Source organism: Amblyomma maculatum, chromosome 6 (genome assembly GCF_055883805.1).
Source record: "Amblyomma maculatum isolate TAMU_Amacu chromosome 6, ASM5588380v1, whole genome shotgun sequence".
Lineage (NCBI taxonomy): Eukaryota > Metazoa > Arthropoda > Arachnida > Ixodida > Ixodidae > Amblyomma > Amblyomma maculatum.
In genome coordinates this window covers 142,927,482-142,943,307 of record NC_139349.1, presented here as the reverse complement: position 1 = coordinate 142,943,307, position 15,826 = coordinate 142,927,482, and the positions used below count along the sequence as shown (strand labels likewise).

At 47.6% G+C, this 15,826-nt stretch overlaps 1 long non-coding RNA gene across 1 annotated transcript in view; it reads left to right on the top strand.

The window, feature by feature from the left end:
* LOC146186936 (uncharacterized) overlaps window positions 1-15,826 on the top strand; it is a 51,506-nt gene that overhangs the window by 13,259 nt on the left and 22,421 nt on the right. The gene's annotated exons all lie outside the window — the stretch shown is intronic.

The window sequence follows — 15,826 nt, the reverse complement described above, 5'->3', positions numbered from 1 at the left end:
TGGAGCTCGCAATACCGGACGGCTAATCAGCACAGCCTTCAGGTTTACGAAGGAGGCTTCCTTTTGTTCGTCCCAGACTACATTTGTCGGTTCTGTCTTGCGGAGAGCGTCGGTCAGAGGGCTAGCCAAAGATAAATAGTTAGGGATGTAGTGATTGTAGTATCCCGTCAGACCCAGGAATGCTCGAATTTCCGTCTTCGTGCTCGGCCGCGGGTAGTCTGCTACCGCAGAAATCTTAATCTCGCTGGGTTTCCTGAAACCTTGACCTACATTGTGACCCAAGTAGTCCACGGTCGCCCTTGCCAGGCAACATTTCTCGGCCTTTACGGTTAGTCCAGCTTGACGCAAAAGGCTCAGTACAGCTCTTAGATGTACCATATGGTCCGCCCATGAGTCGGAAAAAACCGCAATGTCGTCTAAATAAGGCACCGCGAATGTTTCACACCCCTTTAAAATCCTATCCATGAGTCGGGAAAAACAAAATGGAGCATTTTTGAGCCCGAAACTCATCATTGTTGGCTGGTAGCTGCCCGTCGGAGTGACGAAAGCCGCGTATCTGCTGGCGCGTTCAGTGAGCGGTACTTGCCAGTATCCTCGAGTAAGGTCCAGCGTAGTCACATATGCCGCTCTACTGACCTGCTCTACTCTCTCCTCAATATTCGGAATAGGATACACTTGATCCCTGGTGAGAGAATTTAGCTTTCGGTAGTCTACCACAGGCCTAGGGTCTTTACCTGGAGCTTCTACTAAGATCATAGGCGAAGCATAATCGCTTTCCGAGGGTTTTATTACTCCCAATTCCAGCATGCGAGTTACTTCCCTATCCAGAATTTCTCTTTGCCTTGGAGAAAATCGGTAGCACCTTGATCGCACTGGCACGTCTGAAGTCAGCTCAATATCGTGCTCAGTCAAATCAGTCCTGCCTGGCCTGTCCACGAAGCAGGCCTCAAACTCTGTTATTAGCTCGCCCAGATCGGACAGCTGGGATTTCTTTAGTTCTCCTCTCTGCTCCGTCTTTTTGTGAAGCTCCTGAGCGTTGCTTCCTTTTCCGCTGAGGCAAATCAAGTTATCCCCCATCTCCTCGGGAAGGTTTAACGTTAGATTTACCACGGCTTCCTTCTGCACATAAGGCTTCATAAGATTGCAATGATAAATGCGCACTGCTTTACGCCTATCGGGGATTTTCACTGCGTAGTTAGTGTTAGAAAGCTTTGCAACGACTTCAGCCGGTCCTTCCCACTGTACTTCGAGCTTATTCTGCCTTGAACTTCTCAGCAACATCACCTGGTCCCCGATACAAAACGTCCTTTGACGGGCTGTCTTATCATAGTACACCTTGGAACGAGCCTGGGCTGACTTCATGCTGGCCTCAACGAGTTCCTTAGTGTTATGTAAGCGATTCAAGAGGTTCAGAATGAATTCTACTACTGTTGGGTCTTCTCCGCGCCCCTCCCAGGCTTCGCGCACCATTCGCAAAGGTGAGCGCAGTGACCTTCCGTACACCAACTCGGCTGGGCTAAATCCAGTGGATTCGTGCGGCACTGACCGCAAAGCGAAAAGCGCTGCAGGCAGGCAGGTATCCCATTCGCGCTTGTTTTCATAGCACAGTCCCCTCAGGACTCGTTTGAGAACAGAGTGCCATCTTTCTACGCTGTTGCTCTGCGGATGATGGATCGAGCTATGCACTACCTTAATGCCGCATCGCTCGAGAAATGAGGTGGTGAGGACACTCGTGAAAACGCTACCCTGATCACTTTGGACCTCGGAAGGGAATCCAACTCGTGCAAACACTGACAGCAGCGAATCCACTACACTCTCGGACGTCACCTCGCGCAGCGGAACAGCCTCTGGAAACTTTGTGGCTGGGCATAACATAGTGAGGATATAACGGTACCCTGACTCTGTCACAGGAAGTGGCCCAACTACATCTATTACTAACCGGTGAAACGGCTCGGTAATGATTGGTACTAACACCATCGGCGCTTTCCACTTATCTTGCGCCTTTCCAACCCGCTGGCACGTGTCGCATGACCGTACAAAATTTTCCGTGTCCTTAAAACATCCAGGCCAATAGTATTCTTGCAACAGCCTCTGCTTTGTTTTCTTTATTCCAAGGTGACATGACCACGAGCTGCCATGGGAAAGTCGCAGTAAGTCTCCGCGGTACTTTTGGGGAACAACTAATTGGTCCCGCTCTACTCCGCGCTTATCCTTGAATAAGCGATACAGCACTCCCTTTCTCATCTCGAAAGAAATATTGTTTGCTGTCTTAGTGGCGCGGTGGCGCTCCCTTATCTCCTGTATCTTGGGATCATTGGCTTGCTCTATAGCTAAGTCCTCTCGGGTTCCACTTAAAAGTCTCGTGAGATTACTAGACACTGGCGGCAAGAGGTTACTTTCAAGAACGTCCTCATTCCGTGTCTTATCAAGCTCACTTTCATGTTGACTTATCTGAGATGCCTCGCTCTCAAAGTTTTCTGGCCCGCTATTTTCCGCATTTACCACTGTTTTAACTGCCGTTTCCTCCGCTGTTGATTTTTCTGAAATGAGCAGTGTAGCTAGTTCTCGCGCCTTTGAACGTGTTAAGGCCTGCACATTTCTGTCTCCGAAAATCAGAAGGCAAGCTTTGACCTTCTCGTAGTTGTCCGCGTCCTCCTTGTTTAGCCGCGCGACAACCTCCGCTGCCTCGCAGGGCAGAACCGTCAATAATCTCTGAGACCACGTGTCTCGCTGGAAGGACAGTTCTTCGCAAGTTCGCTCAAAGTTACCCAGATACAGACCGATATCCCCTGATATCACATATGGCTGCATGTACTTTGACATCTTGAAATCTGCCTCCTTGTTGAGACGAGGTACCGCTAGCTGGGGACAATCGCCCGACCTCTTGCTCAACTCTACTTCTAATTTCCGGAGCTCAATTTCTAGCTCCCGCTTTTTTGCTTCTCTCTCAAGCTTCTCACGTTCGTGCTCCCTTTCCTCTTTTTCCCTCTCAAGTTCACGCTCCCTTTCCTCTTTTTCCCTCTGTCGTTCGCGCTCCCTTTCCTCTTTTTCCCTCTCAAGTTCACGCTCACGCCTCTTTTCCTCTTTTTCCCGCTCTTTCTGCTGTCTGAGCTGTTCCTCCTTTTTTTGGGCGATGAGGTTCCATGCTTCACTGAGCTCCTCATCATCGGCTCCCAAATCTGTGATTGCCTTTATAATCAAAGGTTTTCGTGCCAAACCACTTGTATCAATTCCCAATTCCTCACACAATAGCAACAGGTCCGGTTTCTGCAGCTTTTGTAGGTCCATGATCGCTCCGAGTGTCGGCTACTTCCAAAACAACTGTGCAAACTACCAACCTAAAGGCGTTTCCACACTCTCTTTACCAGTTCTAAAATCTAACCCTGTTCTAGAACCTGGTCCACATCAGAAGAAAAGCCAAGCACTCACCCACACATGCGATCGATGTTCCGAGCTGCCCTCTTGGCCGATTGTTGCTCCTGCTTGTTGCTTGAGATGCCACCTCCGATCACAAGGTGTTGTGGCTTGTAGCTTCAGATCCACCTCCAATCACCAGATGTTGTGGCTTGTAGATTCAGATCCCACCGCTGGTCACCAGTTGTTGTGGCTTGTAGATTCAGATCCCACCGCTGATCACCAGTTGTCGTGACGCTGGGGCTATGTCGACCCGGCCTTCACTTGGTAGCGTGCAGAGACTCGGGGTTGAAGTAGGATTGAATCTTCGAAGTTGGTAAAATATATACAAGCAGGTTTAATGGCACTTTGAGAAAACTTATTTACAGGATTATTTACATGAAAAAGAAGGGTACATAAGCAAAATGACAAGCGTTAAGAGTTCATAGCGAGAAGCGACTGGATGAGCCGTTTACCCAGGGCCCAGAGCGACATTTCGTGCTCTGCAGCGTCCTTAAAAACCCCCTATGTCCAGCCCCTCTCTGAAGATGCTGACCAACCAAATCCAGGGCACGCCCCTCAGGTATCGGCATCCAATCGAACACATCACTGCACTGATGGTCTGAAGCACTGACTGGTCCGGCATTCATTCGTTGGGCGTGATCACTTGTTGGCGGGAAAAGCTTGGGAACGGCGAGGAGAGGAGGTACATTTCTATTCTTCAGCAAAGAAACCACAGGCTGGTTCTGACAAGGGGTTTTACTTCTCAGAAACCCGAGTGCACGTGGCGCCGCATAGGGCTCCCAACATGGTCCCTTTTCGACAATTGCAAATCTTTCCTGCATTCCCGGGAAATCACTTAATGGCCGTATGAGTCATGCTCCTTTCTTGTCCTGCACGTCAGCGGACATGTCACTCTGTCCTCTCCTTTGGATAGGAGGCATTCATCACTGGAGGATAGCACTTCTCGACTGGAAGGGTGAACAAAAGAAAGAAAGCACTTCCTGCTATTTCCCTCAGGGGGACGTTTCTTTGTGTTTTTCCAGACGTTCTCTTGACAGGGTCAATTTGGCATTTGCAGGTTGTCCACAAAGCAAAACATGCTTACAAAACAGGATTCCTGGAAACAGGCTTACTTAGAGCCATTGGACCATCACCACATATTCACAAAACTTATCCATGCCCACAGGCGAACAATAGAGCGCGCAATTGCGGATGCTTGGTCGTAACATTTGGTTAGGATGACGGCAAACTTCTGTGACCATTAAACGGTAACCACATGAGGCGACAACCACTAGCGATCCGTCGCGCGACGCCGCCGCCAACCAACGCCTGTCGTTGTCGTTGGTGCATACCGCACGGAGCTACGGTGCTCAGCGACAGAGAGGCGTGTTTTCAGCGTTGCTCTGTTACCACCGCCTCGTTATTCGGTCAAGGGAAATGCAATCACTCTATATCCCATTTCTAACACTAAACTGCATGAAGTACGATAAAACACTGATGAAATTTCTTGTAACGCATCGTATTTTAAAGGGTCACAGCGCAGCGGTGCGTTACTACACAGCGATGCCGACTTGCATTGCAAGCTGTGACTTTCTCCTGCTCCTTTCGGAAATTAACAATATCTAGCCACGCTAACATTTTTTTTATTACCCTTCCAAGCTTTTACTAAATTATCTCGATGCACTCATATATACATGGATCAGACGAAGTGAGCGCGTGGTTCTTCACCCAAATCGGAATAGGAAACCAAACTTCGCACGCCATAATAATAATAATAATAAAAAACGCCAGAACGGAAGTTGAGCACCCCAAAGCCCTCTGCGATTGGCTGCCTCGCGAGCTGCTTCCGGGCGACACGCGAAAGTTTCGAAAAACTCAGAAACCGAGCGATAGCGACGAGCGGCAATGCTTTGGCGGCCCGCAGCCCGTTGTGCGGCATGTCGCCGCGAATTGTCGCCTCATGCGGTTAGCGCTTTAGAGTGCCGCGTTCTTATCTTGCCTTTGATGTAAACTAGCGAAAATCAGTGGACATTCGCGGCCGTCAATGCGAAGATTTTACGGAAGAGCGCGTACGTTGCTTACTTTCCCTGCTGGTGGCGTAGTTCTAAGCTTCGAATATGCTTCTTCATGCATGTTTCTTTCCCGTGCAAGGTTTGTCTTGCGCCGTAGCCTGATAAGCTGCAGATAGCGGTCGTCGCGCGCAGCCATCTCCGTTTTTATTTCGACCACTTACTTGGAAGATAAAGATTCTTTTTCCGCTCGCGACCGGGAGCTTTGTTTTCTCTCGAGTAGAGAACACTGATATGGTGTCCGTAAACGTAGTCAGCGCCCGCGCGAAGTGCGCCGAACGCGGCTAAGCTATTGCCGTCAACAAGCGTGGGCTATGGAACGGGACGCCCTTTGAATACGCTTATTCAGTTGCTGGCCGCACGTGGACGAACAGACGGCGGGCACTCCGCGCGCGCAGTTTTGTTCAGGAATGTAATCAATGAATAACTGAACGTCCGGAGCAGCTTTTGGTTGCAGTTTCTATAAATACGATAATCATAACCCTTGAAAGCAAGTTCCACTCCTTTGATAAATGCCTTATGTATAAACCCTTCCTCCTTGTATAAAACCTACCCTACAAGATATAAGGCTTCTGGAATAATTGTAAAAGATTGATGACACAGCCTTGGTTGAACCTGGGTTTGGATTTCAGGTTTAGAATGTGTTCAGAATCGCTACTATAAAATACTGTACGTTCGGGATGAGGTGTACGCCATACCAGTCTGCATGCAACGAAGTCAGGTTTAGAATGTGTTCAGAATCGCTACTATAAAATACTGTACGTTCGGGATGAGGCGTACGCCATACCAGTCTGCATACAACGAAGTCAGGTTTAGAATGTGTTCAGAATCGCTACTATAAAATACTGTACGTTCGGGATGAGGTGTACGCCATACCAGTCTGCATGCAACGAAGTCAGGTTTAGAATGTGTTCAGAATCGCTACTATAAAATACTGTACGTTCGGGATGAGGCGTACGCCATACCAGTCTGCATGCAACGAAGTCAGGTTTAGAATGTGTTCAGAATCGCTACTATAAAATACTGTACGTTCGGGATGAGGCGTACGCAATACCAGTCTGCATGCAACGAAGGGTGATTCAAACTTACGGGCTACCATGGGCACACACACGTGCATCTGCGGTTAATAGTTATGTGGTGTCGCGTGCTGCTGGGTTTATTTCGTGCGATCGCTTGAAGGCAATCGCAGGATCACTACAAGCGTACAATGTACAGAACTTCTGACTCCTAAGCCTCTACAAGATACCTTGTAAAGCTGGGAATTCGGGGTTGTACACAAGCTGCATACCATCTCGTCGGCGCAGACGATTGCTACCAGCGAGATTCATTCGAATGACGTCATGACAGACGAAAAAAAAAAAAACAGTTGGATTATGAGATAACGGAAGCGGTGAAACGCTGCACGCCTTCGGCAATCTTCGAGATGCCTTGCTCTGCAACAACGTGAGTGGCCCGATGAGCGCGTTTTTACGAGTTCCTAAAACAGGCCTCTTGACAAAATCGAAAGAAATGGGGACTCAGATAAGCGTCTTACGACCTTCAATACTCGGCTACATGAAAGAGAAATTACAAAAACGGCGCTTTTTTCAACTGGTTTTCGAGTTTTGTCTTCTTTTGCCTCGCGCGAGTTGCAAATGGCGTCAATTATTTTCGCTTCCCCAGGAGATACGTATTTGGATCCATAAAACGGTGTAGCTAATAGTGATGGAATGATCTCGATCCTGCTAGTTCTCTGGTAAGACAGCAGTGGGCTTGGAATGCATTACCGACTATCCTGACTCGTCCCCTTTAGGTGTTTTTAGACATTTTTCATAGTTCCATGCACGAAAGGTCAGTGTTGAGCTTCTTTGCTTGTCAACATTCCTGTACATATGGGGCGCATAGGTGCCACGGTCTTACGCACAACCTAAAGAAGTCCTTAGCGGAGAGTTGACTCACGTCACGAGAAAGCGTCACCACTACCGTGCGCAGAATATCGGTTACAGCTATGAACTGGATTGAAACCAGTTTAGCTTGTAGCGTCACTGTCTTGAAAAAACGCGTCGGCTGCTTCAAACTGCAGAACCTGTGATGCCTCCGCACTGTGAAAGAATGTAGGTAACGGAGCCTAGGTGTTGAAATGGAATTTCGAAAAGACAACTCCCCAAAGGAGACGAGGGGGCAGAACACTGAGTAGTTGCTAGCACACAAAATTTTCTTTCTTTCTTTCTTTCTTTCTTTCTTTCTTTCTTTCTTTCTTTCTTTCTTTCTTTCTTTCTTTCTTTCTTTCTTTCTTTCTTTCTTTCTTTCTTTCTTTCTTTCTTTCTTTCTTTCTTTCTTTCTTTCTTTCTTTCTTTCTTTCTTTCTTTCTTTCTTTCTTTCTTTGGTTCGGATATAGAGGCTAAGCCTCTATAGTTCGGAGGTCTGTGGAGGTTACATTCCGCACGACTGATCATTGCCCACAAGACGTCGTGGCCGTTTGATGGACTGTAAACAGACGTGATTTAACGCCGTCTCGCGTTTTCCTCAATTTCCTTCGTCGGTTCGTTGCCCCGCAGCATCTTACCCATATCTCGGAATCTGCTCGGAGCAGCAGCGACGCGCTCATTCCGACGAAGCCGCCATGCTAATTGTCGACGCGACCCCAGCGGCGTCCACTATAAAGCCCGCCAGCCATTGGATGCAGGCAGGAGACACACGGTGCGTGATTAATGAGGTTGGCATTGCGTGGAACCGGGAAGTGCCGCGCCGTGGCACACTCGCTGTGACAGCGGCGCGGCAGGAGGAGGTCGGTTGCGCAAGTTCACGCTGCCCCACAACGCGCGACATCACGGAGCTTCCGCACTATGCGCGCCGCATCACGCAACTAACGAGGAAAACACAAAACAAGGAAACAGGAGGACGGGAAGAAGAAAGAACGCAGGTAAAAAAACAACAACGAAGAAAAAGAAACAGATCGAGCGATACTCGCTAAACGTTGTTCCCATAGTGCGCTGGGCTTCTCGTTTTTATGTTTGCATGCAACCATTAATGGAATTGGAAATGAGTAGTAGTGGGAAAGGGTAATTTTCATTGCGTGATTTCTTCTTGCTCTTTCTTTTTTTTTATCGCTCTTTCGTTAAGATGCCGTTACGCAGTTGTCTCTCGGGGCTGCGGCCGCCCGGTGGGAAAGTCGGGCAACTCCATAAACCACGTGCGCCCGCGCTCGCTAACGCGCGCACCGTTGTTTGTGCGCGCTCTACGTTCGGTCCTTGCGCGGGCCATCGCGATTTTCTTTCCCGCGCGCAGTTCACTGTCGATCTTTACCAGCGCGAGGACAAACGCTCGAGGCTGCGTGACGGCGGCGGCGTTTGCGACGGCGTTGCTCGCTGCTGCTGAAGCTCTGACATTTTGCTACCCTTTTGTCGCTCTTTTGTTTTCTCTCGTGCGGTGCGCAACGCTTTCCGCTTTGTACTCGTTGCACACGCCTCCCCACACCGCCGCCTTTCTTTATCGCCCGCTGGAGATCGATGGGCGTGTGCCGAGCGCTTTCTAACGGTCCGACCGAATCGCCGCCAGCTCTTGGCGACCGGTCGCTTACCCCTTGCGCCTGTCTCCCTGCTGCGAGACAGGTTGAAGTCAGACAGCTCGATCTCGCCCCAGACATGATACGAGAAAGCGACAAAAAATTTCACGTTTAACACGTTTTGCAATAACCGTACCCTACTAAAACACGGGAGTAAAAGTTAAATGATTGCACTTAGCTTCACATAAGAACTTAGTGGCGAAAGCCTTTCCCCTTTCTTCTCTTCTTCCTCTTCTGTTCCTCTATCTTGCGTGTTTGTGTACTCGTTATGATTTCATTACTTTCTGTGTCTTCATCGTCAGAACTTGTTGCGACGTCCTTACCAGGGAAATTACGTTGACATCAGGATCTATTACGACATCTCACTGATACATCTCGCGGAACCTCGCAGACGCGAGATATTCACCATGAGCCTATCGAAAGGCTTTCGCCGTAATACATAAAAGTGAAACATGATGGAAGGCTGGGTTATCTTCACCGCCTGTAATGTGTGCACAAGCACGGTGTAAGGAAAGCTGCGATGCTTACGATATACTGCTTACGATAAGCCCACACCACCTCGTCAGCTGTTTTCGCGGGCATCTGGATACACGTCGAAAGGACTCGTGCATGAGTTGGATGTTACGCAACTCTTCTCGATAGACGTTAACATTAAAGGGGTCGTGAAACGAAAATGTAGCTGCCCAGTTGCAATTTTCCTTGCTTCAGTAAACATTAGGCATGCCGATTCCAAAATATCTCGTCGAAATATTGCTTCTGCATTTAATAATACCATTCTGAAATCACAGCATTTTTGCGTTCCTGAAGCGACCATGCGACCCTGTAGGCCGGAATTAAAAGTACTCGCCTACGTCATGTTTAGCCATTTGGAAACGCAGATATAATCATTATATCTGCGTTTCCCATAAAATAATAGGTTGCTGTTAAAATTAGCAAATAAAAATATAGTTTATCAATTATTCGCTCACGCAAACGCATTTCTTCAACAATCTGTACCAGGGCAATCCTACTGTCACGTGACGCGCGGTCGGCGGCGGCCAGCGGCGACGGCGGAGGAGGACGGGTGGTGTCTTCTTCTCGCTGCGCTCTGGAACAGAGCGAGAGGTGACGCTAAGTTAAGGTTTTCGGTAACGACGACTATACCTCGCTCCGCCGGGTACTCCAAATGACAATGGTTCCAATCTTATTTGTTGTGTGTTTTTTTTTTTCCTTTTTTTTTTAACATCCGTGATGGACACAACGTCTTGAGCAGTCTCACACCACCGGTACAACTTGGTTGTGCGGCCGCTGCTGTAATTTTTTTTTTATTCTTGGCGTCATTAAAGATGCGATGTAAATACGGTTTCAGGTCAAAGAAATCGACAAGTGTGTTCAATCCGAGTGGTGGGTGGAGTGTTTCAGCAGCGGGCGCCGCGGCGCGTACTCGTATATTAATTGCTCGCCTCCGCGCTGCATCATTCAGAATAGCGTGTCGAGCTTCGCTTCCTTTATTTCGGCTGGATGCCTGAACTATGGCACTACACGGAAAGCCGGAAAAAGAAAAAAATAAATTGGTACGATGAACTTGGGTGGCCCTTTCACCCAACGCGTTGTCGCAGCTTTGCTCCCCCACCTTCCCGACGCCTCTTGCGTAACCTTTCTCAAAAGAAAAAAAAAAAAAAGGAAGCATGCTTCCTACAACGTCTACAGTGCTCAGACTTCGCCTATTTTTCCTGACAACGTTTGGTTCTGGGTTTAGGCGTGTTGTGCGGGTTTGAGTGCTCGCTATGCCAACCGCGTATACGTCGCGATCGATTGCAGCACGGCTTCTCCGAGTGGAAGTAACGTTCGCTTTCACAAGTTTTGGCACACCGCTTAGGTTCATGTGTTCGTACTACATTCTACTGGAAGTCCTAAATGAACCTCGGCATGGAGCGGAGACGAAGAAAGCTCACCTCAAACGATGCGTCGTACCGACCGATGGTGTGATTGCCAGATCAACCATCCAGGAGAAATGCTTTCACGCAAGTGTTATTGATTGGAAAGGCGGATAGATTGGGTTAAAAGTTTAATATCTGACCTGCTACTTTGTACAGGGAAAGAGAAAGAGAAGAACAAAGAGGGCCGTGACTTGATTAAAATATATACAGGAATAGTAACTTGCACCACAGTCACGAGTCAAGTCCTGTGTCATGAAAGCCTGCACTGCCTGTAGAGCTTTCCATTTCTGGCCGACCGGCAAATAAGTCCTCTGAGAGAGGCCTGTTGCCAAAACACTTCAAAGAAGTAACTCGAGTTATTGGTTTGCACGCATATACTGGGACACACCACCAGTACACGCTCTATACTGTGTACACGCTCCACAGTCTCCGTAATGTCACATGTGGAACATTCTGGCCAGTCCGCCTGTCCAATTAAGTATAAATGTTTGTGTGTGAAACCACATTTAGATGCAGTCTATGGAGAAATCATGCATAATGGCAGTAAGTAGTGGCAAGTGGGTATGGATCCACTAAAGCACTACCTTGTGGCCTTGAGCACAATTGTAGATATAAGGAACTCAGTGATGTGTAGGGCCAAAGGCCAAGGGCTGGTAAGGGTGTGGTGTTGAAAACTTCCAAAAATTTGTAATGCAGGCTTTGAAACTGTGAATGCACACCACTTCTGAAGTGGTTTCCCACAGATGTGAAAAGCCTCTTACCAAGGGGCCACAAGCTGAGCAGCGGTTTGTGAAGAATTATTCCCTAAAAAATAAATGAGTCATGTTCTGAGCGGCATCACCACAATTGTAGGTGACGCTTGTGGTGATACAGATCTGTGTATAGATGGATAGAGTTGTAATATTCTCACCAGATGTATGTCAGATTAAGTTGCTTGAATCTACTAATTGGTACCATGGATTTGTTCAGTATCCCGAGAACATGCAAACACACCAAAGGTTGAGTCATTACACAAAGAGGTTGGGTGGGGTGGTATGGGAAGTCGTAGCGTGATAGCATTTGTAATTAATGGCAGCGGAGTGTACGTGAAAAACTGCTGTTCAGCTGCTCGTCATCAGTGGGTGGCAACGGTGTTGTGCAAGTAGCCGTAAATACGCACAAAGTGGTTCGTGTGACAATTATGTAGATATTGGGCAGGCACGTGACATTCTGAAGTAACAGCGCAAAACGTGGATGGGAGCGCAAGACGAGAAGACGACACAATGTCTCATCGTCTTCTTGTCTTGTGCTCCCGTCCACATTTTGCGCTGTTACCTCAGGATGGAAAACCAACAAGCCCAACCTGCTATTCTGGCTAACATGCCATTGTTTGAGGTGCATTGCGGCAGTCAAGGTTTATCCCAAGCACCTTTACTTCTATGTACATGTTAAAGAGTACTGGCAGTGGTGCTCATATGGGTGTGTACCATTTTTCTGGCTCGGGCGATCAGATTGCAAGTGGGCTGGCACACACAGCCCAAAGCACATGTAGCAGAAGTTTGGACTGTCGAACCGCGAAGTCTTCAGTTCAATTCCTTCCCTTATAATTTTCAATTTGTATGAGTATCATACAGTCTGTGCTTGTATGGTTAAATTGCGAAGGTGTACATATCACCTGCTCTCCTGACCAACCTCACTCTGCATAAGTATTCACCAAGCAGTTTTCGTTCCATCAAAAGGCTTTCACAATATTCAGCGACACAAGCAGCTACTCAGACAGCATCAGTGTAGCATTCTTGGAGCTTCGCAAATCTGTGGTTACGTTGTTTACTAGCAAAACATGCACGGTATGTAGATATGTGCACTATAGGACGCATAAGATGCCGCGACAATGTGGGCTGCCCTTCAATCCTGTTACATTCTAGCCTGCAGTGAATTCAGCAGCAAAAGATTTCACAATTAAATCATCCCAACTTTATATTTCCAGACTTGACCCCAGCACCGACGAAGTTCATTGTATTACCAGCATTTTGGTGGCATATTCAACCAGCAGGCCAATTAACTCAACGTCATGCAGGTTCAAGTGCAGATGTTTCCATGCAAACTATGGGTATCATCAACGAAGGAGGCTTTATTATACATACCTTTTCAGCACGCTGTTTTATGACTGGTCAAAGTCTGGTACGTTTCAAAGTATAAGGCACATATTATTGTATGCATGTCTACAGATTGCAGATTATGTTGGCTTGCTTCAGAATGAGACTGCAAAATGCTGCAAACAGTGGCCACCTTTCAAAGCAGCTTTTGCAGAAAACCGTTTGATTTTTCTATTCCCCATGAGCCACTATTTTTCGAGGCCGTGTAAAGGTGAACGCGGCAACCAGAAAATCTAGGTTTGTCAGTGCCACAAGGACCACCACTTTGTAGTACATTTGGGCATTATCTAATGTTACCAAATGAGTGTTAAAGAGAGACATGTTGCTTTCAGAATAATTTATTGGTTGGCCGCAGGTTCATCAGTGCATACAAAATTTTTAGGCTAGAAGGAAGTTGACCTAGAGCAAGACATCTTTTATTCATGCTTTTTCGCTGTCTTCCTCTCTCCTAAATATACAAATGTGTATATACAGCTTCACAACCATGATGTGTTGAGGTCAGTGCTAAATAAAAAAAATGCATCTGACAAAGGTATAGTTAGAGACTGAGTACATAAAATTCATTCTAAGTGAGCCTATATATGTCTTGTAGAATCCAAGGGAAGGCAAGTATAGCAGGGGGCAGCAGAAACTCAGGCAGGCAGGTGAGATTAAAAAGTTTGCGGGGATCAGATGGATGCAGCTGACAGAGGATCGGGTTATTTGGATAGATATGGGAGAGGCATCTATACAAGCAGGTATATACACAACTGCACAATTATGATGCATTTGCGGTCAGTGCTAAAAAAAATTCCACCCATCAAAGGTATAGGTGGGGAGAGAGTACACAAAATTCATTCCAAGTGAGCCTATATATGTCTTGTAGATTCTGTTACGACCGTGCATCATCCGCACTTGCGCGCTCTATTGTTCGCCTGTGGGCATGGATAAGTGCTGTGGATATGTGGTGATGGTCCAATGGCTCTAAGTGAGCCTGTTTCCAGGAATCCTGTTTTGTAAGCCTGTTTTGCTTTGTGGACACCCTGCAAATGCCAAATTGACCCTGTCAAGAGAACCTCTGGAAAAACACAAGGAAACGTCCCCCTGCGGGAAATAGCAGGAAGTGCTTTCTTTCTTTTGTTCACCCTTCCAGTCGAGAAGTGCTATCCTCCAGTGATGAATGCCTCCTATCCAAAGGAGACGACAGAGTGACATGTCCGCTGACGTGCAGGACAAGAAAGGAGCATGACGCATACGGCCATTAAGTGATTTCCCAGGAATGCAGGAAAGATTTGCAATTGTCGGAAAGGGACAATGCTGGGATCATTATGTGGCGCGCACGTGCGCTTGGGTTTCTGAGAAGGACCAGCCTGTGGTTTCTTTGCTGAAGAATAGAAATGTACCTCCTCTCCTCGCCGTTCCCAAGCTTTTCCCGCCAACAAGTGATCACGCCCAACGAATTAATGCCGGACCAGTCAGTGCCTCAGACCATCAGTGCAGTGATGTGTTCGATTGGATGCCGATATCTGAGGGGCGTGCCCTGGAACTGATTGGTCAGCATCTTCAGAGGGGGGGCTGGACATAGGGGGTTTTAAGGACAGTGCAGAGCTCGAAATGTCGCTCTGAGCCCTGGGTAAACGGCTCATCCAGACGCTTCTCGCTATGAACTCTTAACGCTTGCCATTTTGCTGATGTACCCTTCTTTTTCGTGTAAATAATCTTGTAAATAAGTTTCTCAAAGTGCCATTAAACCTGCTTGTACATATTTCACCAACTTCGAAGATTCAATCCTTATTCAACCCGGAGTCTCTGCACGCTACCAAGTGAAGGCCGGGTCGACATAGCCCCAGCGTCACGACAACTGGTGTCCAGCGTTGGGATCTGAATCTACAAGCCACAACATCTGATGACTGGAGGTGGGATCTGAATCTACAAGCCACAACATCTGGTGATTGGAGGTGGATCTGAAGCTACAAGCCACAACATCTGGTGATCGGAGGTGGCATCTCAAGCAACAAGCAGGCGCAACAATCGGCCAACAAGAGAGCAGCTCGGAACATCGATCGCATGTGTGGGTGAGTGCTTGGCTTTTCTTCTGATGCGGACCAGGTTCTAGAACAGGGTTAGATTTTAGAACTGGTAAAAAGTGTTGAAACACCTTTAGGTTTGGTAGTTTGCACTGTTGTTTTGGAAGTAGCCGACACTCGGAGCGATCATGGACCTACAAAAGCTGCAGAAACCGGACCTGTTGCTATTGTGTGAGGAATTGGGAATTGATACAAGTGGTTTGGCACGAAAACCCTTGATTATAAAGGCAATCACTGATCTGGGAACCGATGATGAGGAGCTCAGTGAAGCATGGAACCTCATCGGTCAAAAAAAGGAGCAGCTCAGACAGCAGAAAGAGCGGGAGAAAGAGGAAAAGGAGCGCGAACGTGAGTGGGAAAAAGAGGAAAAGAAGCGTGAAAGAGAAGCAAAAAAACTGGACCAAGGAATTGAGCTCCGGAAATTAGAACTAGAGTTGAGCATGAGGTCGGGCAATTGTCCCCAGCTAGCGGTACCTCTTCTCAACAAGGAGGCAGATTTCAAGATGTCAAAGTACATGCAGCCATATGTGATATCAGGGGATATCGGTCTGTATCTGGCTAACTTTGAGCGAACCTGCGAAAAACTGTCCTTCCAGCGAGACACTTGGTCTCAGAGATTATTGACGGTTCTGCCCTGCGAGGCAGCGGAGGTTGTCGCGCGGCTAAGCAAGGAGGACGCGGACAACTACGAGAAGGT